Raw genomic sequence first — 14,953 nt, 5'->3', positions numbered from 1 at the left:
CAGTTTCAAAACATTTGAAAAAGAACAATGAGCACAAACCCTATTTTACAGTTATCAATCGTTATCAACAAACGAAAAGCATCTACTTGTGCACCATTTACATTCAACCAGGCATGCTTAACCAACGAAACGATATCATTTCGTTACGATAATCAACGTTAATAAACGAAACATTTCTCAGAGTATTTTTGACATTACCACCAACGAATTACACAAACAAATTACATAGAGTTTGTGTGTGTATGTGCGCTCGTTGTTGCCACCTTACGGCTTCACCATGGCTATAGCATTGCCAGCACAATTCAAACATAAAGTATCACGTTTTCGTTAACGTTTTTAACGTTAACGAAAACTTTTCGTTTCGGTTAAAAACGAGATACAATTTATCTTGATAATTTCTTTATCGATAATATTTCGAAGTGTTTCAACGGAAACGGTGGAAATTTTTTGATAAACGATTAGCTTAACGTTAAGGTGCATCCCTGCATTCAACTTAAGGATGTTTTCACCTTTTCTTCGACCTTCCACAGAAGAATCAATGAAAAATGTATACTTAGGTTAGAATAAGTAATGAGGCTGCTTTACCCCTGGGGGCGAACCAAGGGAAAACTTTATTACCAACTTTCCAATGAAGAATTCCGCATTACTCCGAAGAGATTACTTTATTGTTTACTTCGGAGGCTGAAGGGATCGCATTACTTCAAAGAGAATGCTTTATTGCAAACTTTAGTGGAGAATAGACTGCATAACTTAGTTAAGTATGCCTTATTGTCAACTTCACCAAAAGTGAACTCCCCCACATTAAGAAAAACCACTGTGCTAGATGAAACCACAGTGTCCCCGAATCTCCTACTAGAGGGACGATTCCGGCAGGGAGCGGAGCTGCTTCGGGCAGTGGAATTCCAAATGATGACAGTGGTATTAGATTCGACCAAAGCCACGCTTGTTGTAGTACAAATTTTACCCAATTGCCTTCTGCTGCAAAAAACTTATACTTTCGCACAGTACATACTTTTTTATATTTTCTCGTTCTGAAGCTACGCTTTTTGTTTTTGGCAGTTCCTTTGTGAACAGGTTTTTTGCAACGTGCTCTTTTTAGAAGCTTAATAACTAACCAAAAACAATTACTCTTTAGCAGGGAATAACCCCTAATTTTAAATTTTAATTTAGTAAATACTTTGGGGAATTGAAGAAAGTTGTATATCTAAGAACTCAGTTTATCACTATTTTTAAGCGATCTTAATATATAAAAAACACGTGTCACAAACTTTTTGGGCGCGATGGAATCCTAAACTACTGAACCGATTTTGAATTTTTTTTGCACCCCGCGTGTAGTTTGATCTAACTTGAGAGATAGGATATTTTATATCTCAGCTTATAGTCGCAATATTGTTTTATTGCAAATCTTTTATTTGTTTATACGTAATAGTAAAATGCTACGTATACGCAGTGGTGCACCTCTTTTCAGTTGGAATGGATATGTTGGTGCACGTGCTTATTTAACTTTACATACATATATATGTATATGCACATCACCATGACCAGCGAGAGGGGGGGGGGGGGCGGTTTCTGAGGGGGCCCGCGATTTGAGGTACTAAGGCATTTTTTTTTAATTCAGGAGAGTCTTTAGTTGTTCCATGTGCAATTTTTAAGCCGAATTTCAAAAGCAACGAATGTCTGCATTTCGTTTTAATATTATAGTGAAGTGTGAAAAATAAAAATTTATATATATTAAAAGAAAGGCTAAAATGTATGTTAGTTGTTCGCCGGTGTTTGAAGAGATGCGTCGGTCGATTTTGTTCAAACATACCTATTTATATACGTCCTATTCGATTTGCTTGAAATTTGGTATATAAATTTGCCTATATTAGTATTCACGATCCTTTTTTCCGGAAAGTATACCAGAGACGGACTGGGGCTGGAACAAAATACATACCACCCTCTGGAACAGGCAATAAGGGATGAAGAAGGATGAGAAGAACTTAAGAGAAGAGAAAAGAGAGAAGGAGAAGGAGACTGAGAAAGAGATAGAATGAGACGAAGATGGAGATAGATGAAGCGAAAAAGACGGAGGGGGGAGTGAATAAAAGGATTAGGAAAAGGTGAAGAGGGCGGGAGGGCAGAGTTAGACGGAAAAAGCTCATTAAAATGTATGCAGATAGGCCAAATTGAGGGCAGAACAACGTATGCCGGGTCTTCTAGTAAATATTATAAATTAAGAAATGGCATTCATACACACATTCATTAAAATACATAAACTTTTTTTTTTTTTTAATAGCGGTTTTTAAGACTGTCATCAGGAAGAGTGCTGAGTTCGAGAATATTGCAAAAATGTGGATTGGTCCACAATTGGTTGTTTTCATTTATGATCCACGTGATGTCGAAATATTATTGAGCAGCCATGTTTATATTGACAAATCATCGGAATATAAATTCTTCAAGCCATGGCTTGGCGAAGGCTTACTGATTAGTACAGGTAAGGAATTGAGTACAAAGTACAAGCGTGAGATGATAGCACCCAGCGGTGCCACTTGCTAAATTTTTTTGTATCCAAAATTGAAAAAAATGTATGCATTTTTTTTTTTTTTTAATTTATAGATTGATAGTTTTTGAGTCAATTCGCCTGAGTTTTAAATAAAGTATGAAGAACATTCTTAAATTAATAATAAAGAAATTCACAAGGTCTCTTATTGTCTTATGCATCATTTTTTTTTTTTTTCTTAACACGGCCCTTTTGAACACAGCAATGAATTGTATGTCGTATTCAACTACATCCATAAGAAGAGCTCTCAGTAAAAAGCATATAAGAATCTAAATTTATGCAATCGCTGATCTACTCAACACAACTTACCATTTTTTCGTGGTTTTTTGCATTTTTTTAGCAAAATTCTTTAAAATTTTTTTAAATAAATAAATATTTTCTTTGACAATAACTTAGCACACATGATATATGTACATATATTGATAAGTTAAAGGCGCTTTAATCTCCGAAGAGATTTTAGGCAGAGCTTCTCTTCTACTTGAGCCGTGCGCCTTTTTAATTTTTCCTACAAATTGGCGGGATGTAGGTTCCATGTTTTACGCTGAAATACATTCGGAGTGCTTTCCAAATCATTGCCGGGGGGCGACCCCGCTAAGGAAAACTTTATTCTAATTGAAAAAACGTGTTTCTAAAATTTTGATGTTGCTTTGCCCGCGGCCTGAACATTGATGTGTTGATTCGAAACAAAAGGATTAAGCCCTAATGCCGAGAGTAAAACCTTCATAAGAGTAATATATAGTAACTGTGACATAAAATGGAGCATGTTGCAATTTATCACGTTTTTCAGATAAGTGATTCATGGTCACAGCTTTCTCATGCATAACACAAAAAACCGTTAAACTTTGTTTCCGCTTAAAAAGTGCCGATCTATTTTTATTTTATATTTATCGAAAATGTCGCTCAAGTTTGTATATATGTATGTATGTTCTCCATATATAAAGTATTTTATGTAGCCGATTACTCGGATATTACGAATAGAATAAGATTATTGCTCGGCTACATTCAAAGAAGGTATAAAGTGTTCGGAACAGCCGAAAACAGTCACGGCCTTCTTCTTCTTTTTTTTAGTGCAACTGTAGACTTCTCTGATATAAAATAATTTTTTAATCACAATTTGTATGATAGAACATTTTATTTCAACTTTATTGAAAAAGTTAACACAGCACTTTATTTTAAAAAGAATAAAGGAATTAGAAAATTGTTTAAAGTTTAAATTTAATTTTATTGTATACATACTATACCCAGTTTTACAATATAAATTTTCACTTTCTCGTGGAACGTCTCTTCTGTATTTTATTCCAAAACGCCCTGTCTCAGTTTAAATTCAATATATTTTGATGTGAGCTGAGACGTTTATGAAATAAATCTGAAATGGAGCGTTCAGCCGAGATAGAGTAATAATTCACTCGGAAGTTATATACAAAACACGTTCCAGATTAATTATTACGAATCAATCCTTTTATGAAACACAGAATATTTGGATCAGCTACATCTGCATAAAGTTTACAAAACTGGAATTCATCAACATCCGTATCTATTCCCACTGCACAAAGTTTTCTATCCACGACGCCCGGTGCTCCAGGATAGTAAAGTTTAAGATTACCTCCAGCACAATACATACTTCTTTCTTCGGTGGGATCCCTACATTGGTTCGATTCTTCTATAATTACGTAGACTAAACAACTAGCTAGGGGTAGACCTTCCAGCAATTTACTAACTAGCATCTCTGTGCCCTCCGTATGTGTATTTTCGCAAAGTGTTATTGGCCGCACTCCATCCTCTGGAGTAAAGGATATAGTCAGATTAAATCCTGCTATATCCCTAAAGGTTCTTCTGTCACCATGACGAAATACAGTGTGCACTTTGCGACTATTATCGCGCAAACTTATTGCATTAGGTACAACTTTGATTAGATCTTTATTTCCGTTCAGGCATATCGCAGCTGTGATCACTATTCGCAAAGAGACTAATGCGCCAGTGCACTGAATTTCGCCGTTCTCAATTAATGCTACCAAATAAAGCTGATCGTCGTCGCCAGGTTGCGAATTTATACGGGTGAATAGAAAGCTAAACAGGACAACCAGGATCACGAGATGATTGTATAAATTCATTTTTTTCCACACTTTTGACGCTGCTTGTTAAGTTTAAAGAAGTTTAAAGTAACTAAAGCAAGAAAAGTTTTGTGGGTGCTATTTATACACAGTTGTGAAGCTTGATCAAATTTTCGAGTGCAAGTGCACAGTTAGAAATTTGAGCCTAAATTTGTAGCCATTAATCGGTTTAAACACTTTTTGAAACATTTCGCTACTAAATTGGAAACCTCTCAATTTACTATTGTCTTTTTTTAATTTTATTCGATTTCAATTTAAAACTTGTTTAAACAATAAGTTTAAAATATTAAAATGGTTTTAAAACAAAACCGAAAAAGTTTGAAAAAATCCAAAAACATACCTTGTAGTTACTTCTGGGTTTGAAACAAAAGCAAAAGGTTTCAAAAATCTAAAAATAGAAACTGGAATAGAAATGTCTGATTTTAAAACTTATACTAAGAGTTTAAATTTGGTGCTGAAAATTCAAAAATAACAAATTTTATTTGTGAAAAGTACTGCAAGTTATCGAATCTTTTTCAAAAAATTGTGTTATACCTAAAAGGTGTTATGAAATGATTTCTTATACAGTAGGTAGAGCGACGCAGTAGGAAAAGTCTCTAGTTCAAGCCTGGTGCGTTTCTAGTACATTCGGAACCTCTACTAGTTCGCCCTCTATATCTTTTACATGCTTCCAACTGTCGAATCTAACATGGCGATATCCTAGTTTGTTTTAGTTGCATTAACTTTTCTATAGTTCCGAACTAGATATGTGCATATTTCCACTTTGGAAGTAGTTGGTTTTTTGGAACTATTTCGGTAGTTCCAAACTAGTGTTAAAATGACAGCTTACTGGTTCGCTTGGTACTATTTCGTTGGTTCCGAACCGAAGAGAAATTCTAAATGCTGCTCCTCGTACGATATTAGAGCATTTATCTATACCTCCGAGCCAGTGGGAAAGAAGGAAATCATACTCATAGTCGAAGTTAATTAAAGCAGTTTTTTTGTAGCTAACATATTTCTCAAATTAAATATGAAAAATAAGAGCCCAAGTTGTCGATTTTACAACTGGGTAAAATCTTGCTAATACCGAACTTGTACTTCTTATTTGGCAATATAGGTCTTGTTTCGAATCAGAAATGTGCATCACTAGTTACTGACTTAAAGGATTTCAGAGAACCGCCACAATTTTTTTTTATAACTTTAAGTGTAGACTTCTGCAGTTGCCCTCATTTTCAGGAAGACCGTTATAATCTATATTTAAACAAAATTTGGTTTGATCATATCTCCAAAATGTTTCAGATTTGGGCTCACATTTTTTACCGTGTGCCAGCCAAAATTTCAAACCACTTATTGGTAAAAAGTGGCAGCCGTGGTGTGGTGGGAGAGCGTGCTTCGCATACCACACCGAAGGTTCTAAGTTCTAGTGCCGGCCAAAGAAACATTAAAAAGTTTTTCAATTTGAAAAAAATATGTCCAAGCGCGGTCGCCCCGAGGCAGTGATTTGGCATACACTCCAAGCGTATTTCTACTATGAAAAGCTTTTCAGTGAAAATGCATCTTACTTGCATCAGCTTCCGTTTGGAATCGGCATAAAACGTGTAGGTCCCGTCTGCAAATTCGTAGGGAATATCGAAAGGGAGTAACACGTAAATTTGACGAGAAGTTCGGCCTAAATCTTCTCGGGCATAAATCGCGCAATTATTTATTTTTTATGGTTAATGCTTTAAACGTAATACAAATTCTAAACCAGCTTTTGATCTACCAAAATAACAAATTCAAGGTTATTATGTTTATTCTAGAGAAATGAAATTAGTGCGTATTTGGTAAATTATTTTGTTATTCTTATTCAACGAATACTTTAATTGTACTTAATTGCTCGTTTCCTTATTTGTACAGTTGAATTGTGGTATTAAGTTTACATAAGTTAAGTGATACCTGTACAATGTGACGGTATTTTTAACCCATATGTGACACCGGTGTCCCAAATGTATCCAAACGGCAACCCTGATGGTAGCGCTAAAGAAAGCCCAGCAAAAAATTTGAACCCTATATAAGACTTATTTCTTATTTCCAAAAGGCTTAAAGCATCAGGCCTTAATTCTGTAAGGATGGGGTATGGCGTATTCCTTATAATGCTCCAGCCAAAATCTCAAACCACTTATTGTGGTGGGAGCGTGCTTCGCATACCACACCGAAGGTCCTGAGCTCCAAGCGTATCCCTCTTGTGAAAAGCTTTTCAGTGAAAATTCATCTTACTTGCATCAGCTTCCGTTTGGAATCGGCATAAAACGTGTAGGTCCCGTCTGCAAATTCGTAGGGAATATCTAAAGGGAGTAAGACGCAAATTATGGTTAAAAAAGGGGATGGTTCAGGACCAGTGGCAATTCCGGGTCAGAACACTCTCCTCAGCTAAACTTGTGGCAAAGGGGTATTCTCCGGGATACTCTTGGCACGAGCAGAGACACAGTAGGTGTGCAGAATGCAGCCTCAGTTGAAGCTGGTGCGCAGGCCCCGCATGGTCCGCCCCCGAAAACCACCGCCTTCACAAAGCCAAATGAGCGGCCACACTCCAGTGAAGTTGGATACAAACACAGGAGAGCGGCTGCAAGGATTCTAGCAAGATCCGCATGAATGTCAGACCTCGTGAGTAGAGCGGAAAGCGATAACGTGGGAGAAATGCTAGAAGACATCAAGTGGGCGAAAGACGTGATACCAGACTTTCGTCTTGCAGAAGGGAGGGAGCTACAAGCGGCAACCAAAAGGACAAGGTCGGTGGAAGTAGTGCCTGCCAAATCAAAGAGGCCGAAGGTGCATGGGCTCTCTTTTGCAGAAGTGGTCAAGGAAAAAATCCTGTTAGGGGTCCTTGACGACAATCAGGAAGACGGCCCAGTCAAGAAATACAAATGGAAATGGGTGAAGAGCGAGCTTTCAAACATTACCCTGGACGTGCTTATGCGCAATCTTGGGCCGCCATCGGTATGCAAGGACGCCGGGTGGTTCCAGGGCACCATCAAGGTTGTGGCATGAGGAGACAAGATGTCCGCATCTATCTACAAAAAGGCGATAGAATCCGTGGGTGAAGTCTACCCTATAGGCTAAGTATGTATATCTAATTGGTTTTCTTTTTCTTGTGAGTCGTCATCAACTGCTAATATTTTTATGACCGCGTCTGTTCATTCAATCATAGTAGTGTATACAAATTAGGGTAAGTTTTAAGGGAACTGTGAAAAAAGAAAACACGAGAATATGAGAAGAACTCAATTGATTTAGAAAAGGTTTTTCTGAACCAACGCCAGCAAGCACCAAGTGAGGCGACTAGTTGACTAGTTGAATGACTTGGTGAGTGGTAGGCGGTACTTAATAGAAGCTGTCACCCTAAGCTCCATCAACGTTTGTAATCATTATTGCTGTAGTTAAAAAGAAAACGGTGATGTTTTTTATAAATCGTTGGTCTGATAAATTCACGCATGACCTATTCCGAGTCTAATGAAAAAGGTAAACAAAACTCAAATAATTATTTTCATTTAGTTCAGACTACTCAGCAATTTTCTTGACATTTACCTGTGCGTCTACTTGTACCAGTTTTCCGTATGTTTTTACAATTGTTGCTATCGACATTTGAGGTAGGAAGTGCACCTTCAGGTGGTCTTATTTGTTTGTTTGTGTATATAAACACATGTTTTAGTTCACCTGGCTGTGTCAGGCCGAATCACTGCACCGTTGCGTCAAATGCTCATTCTTCTTTAGATAACATCTAGTTTTTCCTCTTATTTACAGTTATTAATTAGTATACGAAAGAATTGCGATTTGCTTGGTTTGCCTGGGCAGTTTACTTTAAATGTGTTGGTTAAAGTTCTTATTTGAATTTTAAATTAAGTAAAAACTGTGGACCCAGTTAGTGTTTGCCTCTTAAAAAAAGAATGACAGGCGCAGACGTTTGGTGGGGCCCCGAAAAAATAAAGCATAATGGATAAAACTGCTATAGTTAGTTTTGGGCTGATTTGAAACGCACAATTAATTATCATTTTAATACCTCCTATTGAAACTTTGAAGATACAATGACAATCTAAACAAAGGTATGTTGTTTTTGTAGAGATGAGCCAACCACAGTGGCGGATCTAGGATTGTACTTCCGGGGGGTTTTTACTTCATTATTTTATGTCGTATATTTGATTGTAACATAATGCAGGCAGAGTGCATTTATTTTGATTTTTACGGATGGCCAAAAAGCCAACACGTTCTCCAGAAAAAAATTCGATTATACAAAAAGAATCTCGAAGAAAAAAATTGCAAAGCGTCTGCCCAACAAGATGGGCCAATGTCATTTAACGGTATGCATTTACATTGAGCCAGCAATATTCGAAGCTTTGAAGAGATAGCAGAAGGGAAAAACGACAAAACTTTAGCACAAGCTTCTCAGTTCCAAGCTGCTATTTCTAGCGTGCAATTCCAAACGTTGTTGTTGTTGTTGTTGTAGCGATAAGGACACTCCCTGAAGGCCTTGGGGAGTGTCATCGATGTTGATGGTCCTTTGCCGAATGCACAACCGATACCTTCCGGTAACAAGCACAATAAAGGTACCAGCCCGACCATCTCGGGAAAGGATTTTTTATGATCACATGACACCTTCTAGGTCATACCGCCCTCCCACCCCCTTGATCCATCAGAAGTTCGGGGTCGCCAGAGCTTCGACTGTTAATGAAACAGGATTCGCCACGGATAGGTGAGGTTGACAATTGGGTTGGATAAGCTATATAATGCGCTGGCAACCCCTTGAGAGAGATGCGCTGCATAAGAAAACACGCACCAGTAAACATCAATTAAATAGATGCAACATTGATACTGACAGTGTTGAAGATTATTATAGAATCGCATTCTATATTCCATTCCTTTATGCATTCATAACTCATATCAAGAGCCGTTACATGAAACACCAACTAATTTTGGAAATTTTCGGTGTTTTGTTCCCCAAAAATGAATACAAATCTGAAAATGCAATGAACTGCATGAATTTTATGAAATTGTTGTGAATTGTTCCAAAACTGAGTTTGCAGTGGAAGTCAAAATGTGGAGAAGCCGAGTCGATGGTCAGAATTTTAAAGACGTGTTTGATGCACTTGAGGTGGGTACAATTTTGATGATTACATACAAAATTCGTATGCTATATTTCCCATTTATCTTATTTTTCCAGATGGGGAATCCAAATGCTTTCGAACAAGTAAATAAGATATTGCGCATATCAGCCGTTCTTCCAGTTTCGACAGCAATACCAGAACGCACATTTTCTGCCCTCAAAAGGTTAAAATCATACTTGCGGAGTACAATCAGTCAAGAACATTTGAATGGACTCGCTTCATTGAATATCCATATTGATATACCACTTTCTCTAAACGAAGTATTAGAAGAGTTTTGAACCCGAACCCCCCGTTCTAAAACGCACGAAACAAGTTCAAAATTAAGAACATTCGTTGAAGGTCTGTTAAGTAATTTTTTTCTTAATTCGTGACCATGGTTGCATTATTGCAGCGGGACAGCGCCATATTCTCCTGGCCCGGGAAGGAATCGAACCCAATCCGGGACCCCTACCTGAACCCAGTCCAAAGAAATGGGTTTGCTGCGTTGGCCGCAAAAGGATATTTTTAGGACGGTCACACTCTTGTCAGTGTGTCACTTGTAGAGATATACGCAGCCGATAAACGCCGCCACCGTCGATTTTCGTCGTTTTTCGCACGCCGCCGCCGAATGTCAATGGACTGAGCATATAAATTTAACATCTTTCAACATAAAATCGGTCGACTTTCATTCTAAAATATCTTTTTGGTTTACCGAAGACTATTGAAATCAGTGTTTCAAACACAGGCGTCCGCAAATTTTGGTCTACATTTAAAAAAACTATCCAGAGTCCTTGTAAAATTTAAATTATGTAGGATTATATTATTTTCACCCATGGATTACGCAATAATACCCACTTGGACTGCTTATGATTCCGAGGGCGTCACACTTGGCCGAATATTTACTCCCTAACGTTTAAAGGTGTTTTTCTGGTAGTGATCCGCAGCATAGCGCAAAAAAATAATAATTCCTGACGTCGACGAAGGTATGAGTTTTAAGTGGTAGCACTATAGATTCTGTGCTGGGATGTGGTGTGAAGGCCAGGAGGCGTGGTAGCGACTGATGGTGGACAGGATTGCTACTATTCGCACATCGGGATTTATAAAACAACTGAGCAACTTTGGCGCGATCAACAGGCCAGCGTTGGTGGAAATCGTTTAAACTGTGCTACAAGACTCGTGAGTATTAAAAGACCATTAATAGCAACCGTAAGACGCCTTTGTGTGTGACCAGCAAGCAGCCACGAATGATTTAAAGAAATTTTGCCTACATCGAGTATTAGTAGTACGCCCAGAACATCTCCTTCGGTGAAACTGCGCTTTGCAGGAGACATACACACAAAAGCGTAACCATTTTACGTACTTAAATTATTTTCGGCAGACGCAGCAGTACCAATCCCATAGACCGGGGTTAGGTTCGAAACCTCCGTGGAATAAGTGAACGAAGGACAGTCCGATCCGCAAGATTTTGAGGCCAAACTCCGGATCTTTCCGAAATTGCCAAAACGTTGATTTCCTTAAATACAAAAAACGAAACTTTCAATTTTTCTATTTTTTTAAATAGAAAAATCAAGCCTTTTAAAGTAAGAACGCCGTCATCCGGCGTAAACCTCTTATCACGCGTAGGGGATAGTTGCATCGGACGAGATGTTCTGGGCTAGACCCCAAAACCCGACGTCCTCGTAACTTTTATAATTCTTTTGCGGCTCCTTGCTGTTCGCATCTTAGGGCGTCCCGTAGTCTGCGCCTTAGCGCTTCCCACACTACCCTCTAGCAGCCTCGCTGCTCTGCAAGCCACAAAAAGTATCCGCTGCTGCTCGCGCCCCATGACGCCACCAGCTCATATGGCCGCTCCTACTAATAACTAGAATCTCCGTAGTAGAGTCGGTAGCAATGCCGAGCATCAGCCCCTGCCCCCGTCTTCTTCTCTCCCTCTTTTCGACACTAGCATTCGAGTAGGTCAGGCAAACAGACTCTTAGTCCCTACCACCTTTTGCACCGTTTGCCAGCATAGAATATATATGTTTGCGACATCTGTCCAAAGGAGCTTCTGCCTTGGACGGAGCCCCTTTTCTTAGATGTTCTGGTCTCAGCGACGGCAACTCCCAGACGGCTTTCATCGCGCCATGCTCCCAGGCCGCAAAACCCAAGTACACCGAGTACCCCAAAGATTACCCAGGGAAGTCCAGTCTCAGGACCGCAACCGATATCGTCAACCGACCCCGCCCGGAACGAGCCGCCGCTGTCCAGGTAAACCGCATCGCCAGCCTACTTCCCCTCTCACCATGGCCCTGGTACGTGCTCCGTAGCCCACCGGTGGTAGGTGGGTTGACGTTATGACGCAGAATATAAAATTAGTAAAATTTTGGACAACGGGCTTGGCGCCGCCCACTTTTAAAAGAAGGTAATTTAAAAGTTTTGCAAGCTGTAATTTGGCAGCTGAGTATGTAATGTTCTGCCACACCCGAACTTAGCCTTCCGTACTGGTTTTCCATGTTTCCGTATATATAAAATCTATTATTAACGAAGCATTATTCTCTACAGCACAACATGCTTACACCAAAAGCAAGTCAGTCGATAATGCATTCCATAGGGCGTACATTAATAATAATAGAGAAAGCCCTGGAACACCAGGATTATGCACATGTGGCCATTGCCGGGGATTTGAACACTATCTCTAAACGAGCAATTATCCGGCATCAACAAATTGGATTAGCTTCATGCTAAGCTGCAGAATGAGCACGACGCAATAAAATACGCGCGAGGCCACAAAATCTGTTAACAAAAGAAAGCCGCAGGCTGGGGTATTATCAGGAACGCTATGGGCGCTGGTCATCAACAAATTGCTTAGGCTGTTTGACAGAGGACCAGTTAGCTCACGGCGAATGCAGATGACGTTTCAGTCATAATAAGCGGTGGATGTCTACCAACAGTCAGCCTGCGCTTGGAGATGTACATGCCTGGGCAAGTGGAGTCATGTTAACCGCCAACTCAAAAACACCTATCTATTATGATTTACTAGAAGACATAAAGTCCCTAATTAGACTAAGCCCGAGGTTGTATGCGTAAGCCTACAAGAAAAATACAGCATAAAATATCTAGCAATTTTACTAGGTATTAAGTTTTTGTGGAAACTTCATGTGGAAGAGAGAGCGAAGAAAGCCTCCGTGGCACGTGGGGTCTATCTCCTGAACTTTACTATGAAGTCCTTATTTGGCGAACAGCCACAGAAGAAGGTACGTCCCGTGTTGAAGCTTCGAAGGATATCTTGGGGCAACAATGGAGCCGGACGGTTAGCGCAAGGAAGCGGAAAAGGCATAATATTCTATGCACGTGTATACCGATGGTTACAAGCTCTTTACTGTGTGGATCCAGAAATGAATAGATCCTACAGGATGCCAGATTACAGCAGTGTTTCCAGCCGGAAATTGTAGCCATGCAGAACACAGCGGAAATTCTGGAGGAAGCGTGCTTAAGCTGCAGTCGTGTCAATGTATATACTGATAGTCAGACGGCGATCAAGGCAATGATCCCACACAGTACTTCATCAAGAAGTCCCTTGAATGCAGAGAAGCACCGGACCATACATCTATAGTGGTTTCCCGGTCATAAAGGGATAGAAGGTAACGAACCCGCCAATGAGTACTCTAAGAATCGACGGTACACGTTCCAATCCGTTTGGGAGAAATCAAGAGGAGACAGAAGTTGCATATGATACATCAAGTAGGAAAGCGTGGACAGAAGCGCAGGTGCATCCTACGACGTTAGGCTGACAATGTTTCTTATATCTCTAAAGAGAGGAGACTTAGGGCCCACGATGGGCATATTACTGGGCTCTGCCTTCAGGCGTCACATGCTTATAAACAAACTCTGGTAACACCATGGACACATTCAGTCTTTACTGACACTGGACACATTCGGTCTTTACATGAGGTATTTACTGACTGGCCAGCTGAACCTTGCCTAACGTCAATTGCAAATAGCCTAAGGTCGATAGGTTCCATTTCGCAGTTATACTATCTTTCCCCAGAATATTTGCAATCATTGCGATCAAAGTTTGAGCTTAAATGGTCGTCACTTGTTCTGCTACTTGAACCTAAACCTTCGGATAAGGTAAAAGACACCTCTTTCATAGAAACGCGAAAAATATAGTTGAAGCTAATATATACGTTGTCAATGTGTGACAATTTTTCTCTCCTGGGTATATCGAGAGAAGGCAGAATTAAGAAAATGTGTGTATTAACGATAAGCAGGCAGTTGTGAGAGTTGTTTGCAGTGAGCAAGGCGCTGTGGGGAGCACCAGCTAAATTTCGCTGTGCGCCTGGGCATAAGCCAGTTGTAATGCAGCCAAATAAATACGACAAACAATTTTTGTCCGGGAAGCAATCAGGCAACTGTTGCTGATCCTTCAAACACACACACACGCACACATTGGCATACTCCTTCTCTGTCTTCTATTCTGTTTTTAGTTGACCCATTTGTTCGCAAATCAGTTCGCTCGTCCAGGCGCACATAAAACCTACGAATTACACGAGCCAAATATGTAAATTGAGCAGCGGCAATTCAATACGCATTCACACATATTTGCTACGGATACATATGCGATCACAGATTAGTAGATCGAACGGAGACGTGTATACCTGTGTATATGAACAAGAAGCATGTAGACTGCCGTGTAAGGTATTTCATCTCTTTTTTTCGTATGCGGTAGATATGCCGTCAAGGAAAATAACTTCGCAAAGGGCAAGCCTTTCCTAAATTGTATGTGCACTCCTCAAATAAGTCGACGGCAGTCTAGCAATTTGACCTGAATACAAAGATCAATCGAACGAAGACGGGCAGAAAAACTTACCATGCAGGACATTGCAGCAGCACACCGATGCAGACATTTAACATAATGCCATCAAAATGAGCTTTTTAAATTTGACGCCCTGCTAATCTTTATGTGAGGCTGGCGTTTTGTGGTTATGGTAGTACATTCATTCAACCACAAACATAGGTCGGAGTTTTTCGATGGGACCGGTTTACTTAGAGAAAATGATGGTGAAATGATAACCGGTTAAGAGCATCCGGTATCAGTATCAGTATTCAGAGCAGAGTCCCCAGCTGCTTAGGGGCATGGTATGCCTGTCGTAGGAGGCTACTAAAATACCCAATTTATTCAAGGGATTGTGTAGAGCAACCCTTTCAAGGGGATGCCAGCGCAACTT

General features: G+C 39.7%; 1 pseudogene; it reads left to right on the top strand.

The window, feature by feature from the left end:
* The window catches only part of LOC137251251 (cytochrome P450 4g15-like), a 195,137-nt pseudogene that overhangs the window by 24,155 nt on the left and 156,029 nt on the right, over positions 1 to 14,953 (top strand).

Source organism: Eurosta solidaginis, chromosome 4 (genome assembly GCF_040869045.1).
Source record: "Eurosta solidaginis isolate ZX-2024a chromosome 4, ASM4086904v1, whole genome shotgun sequence".
Lineage (NCBI taxonomy): Eukaryota > Metazoa > Arthropoda > Insecta > Diptera > Tephritidae > Eurosta > Eurosta solidaginis.
Note: the sequence above shows the minus strand (reverse complement) of the source record. Positions and strands in the feature narration are given on the sequence as shown.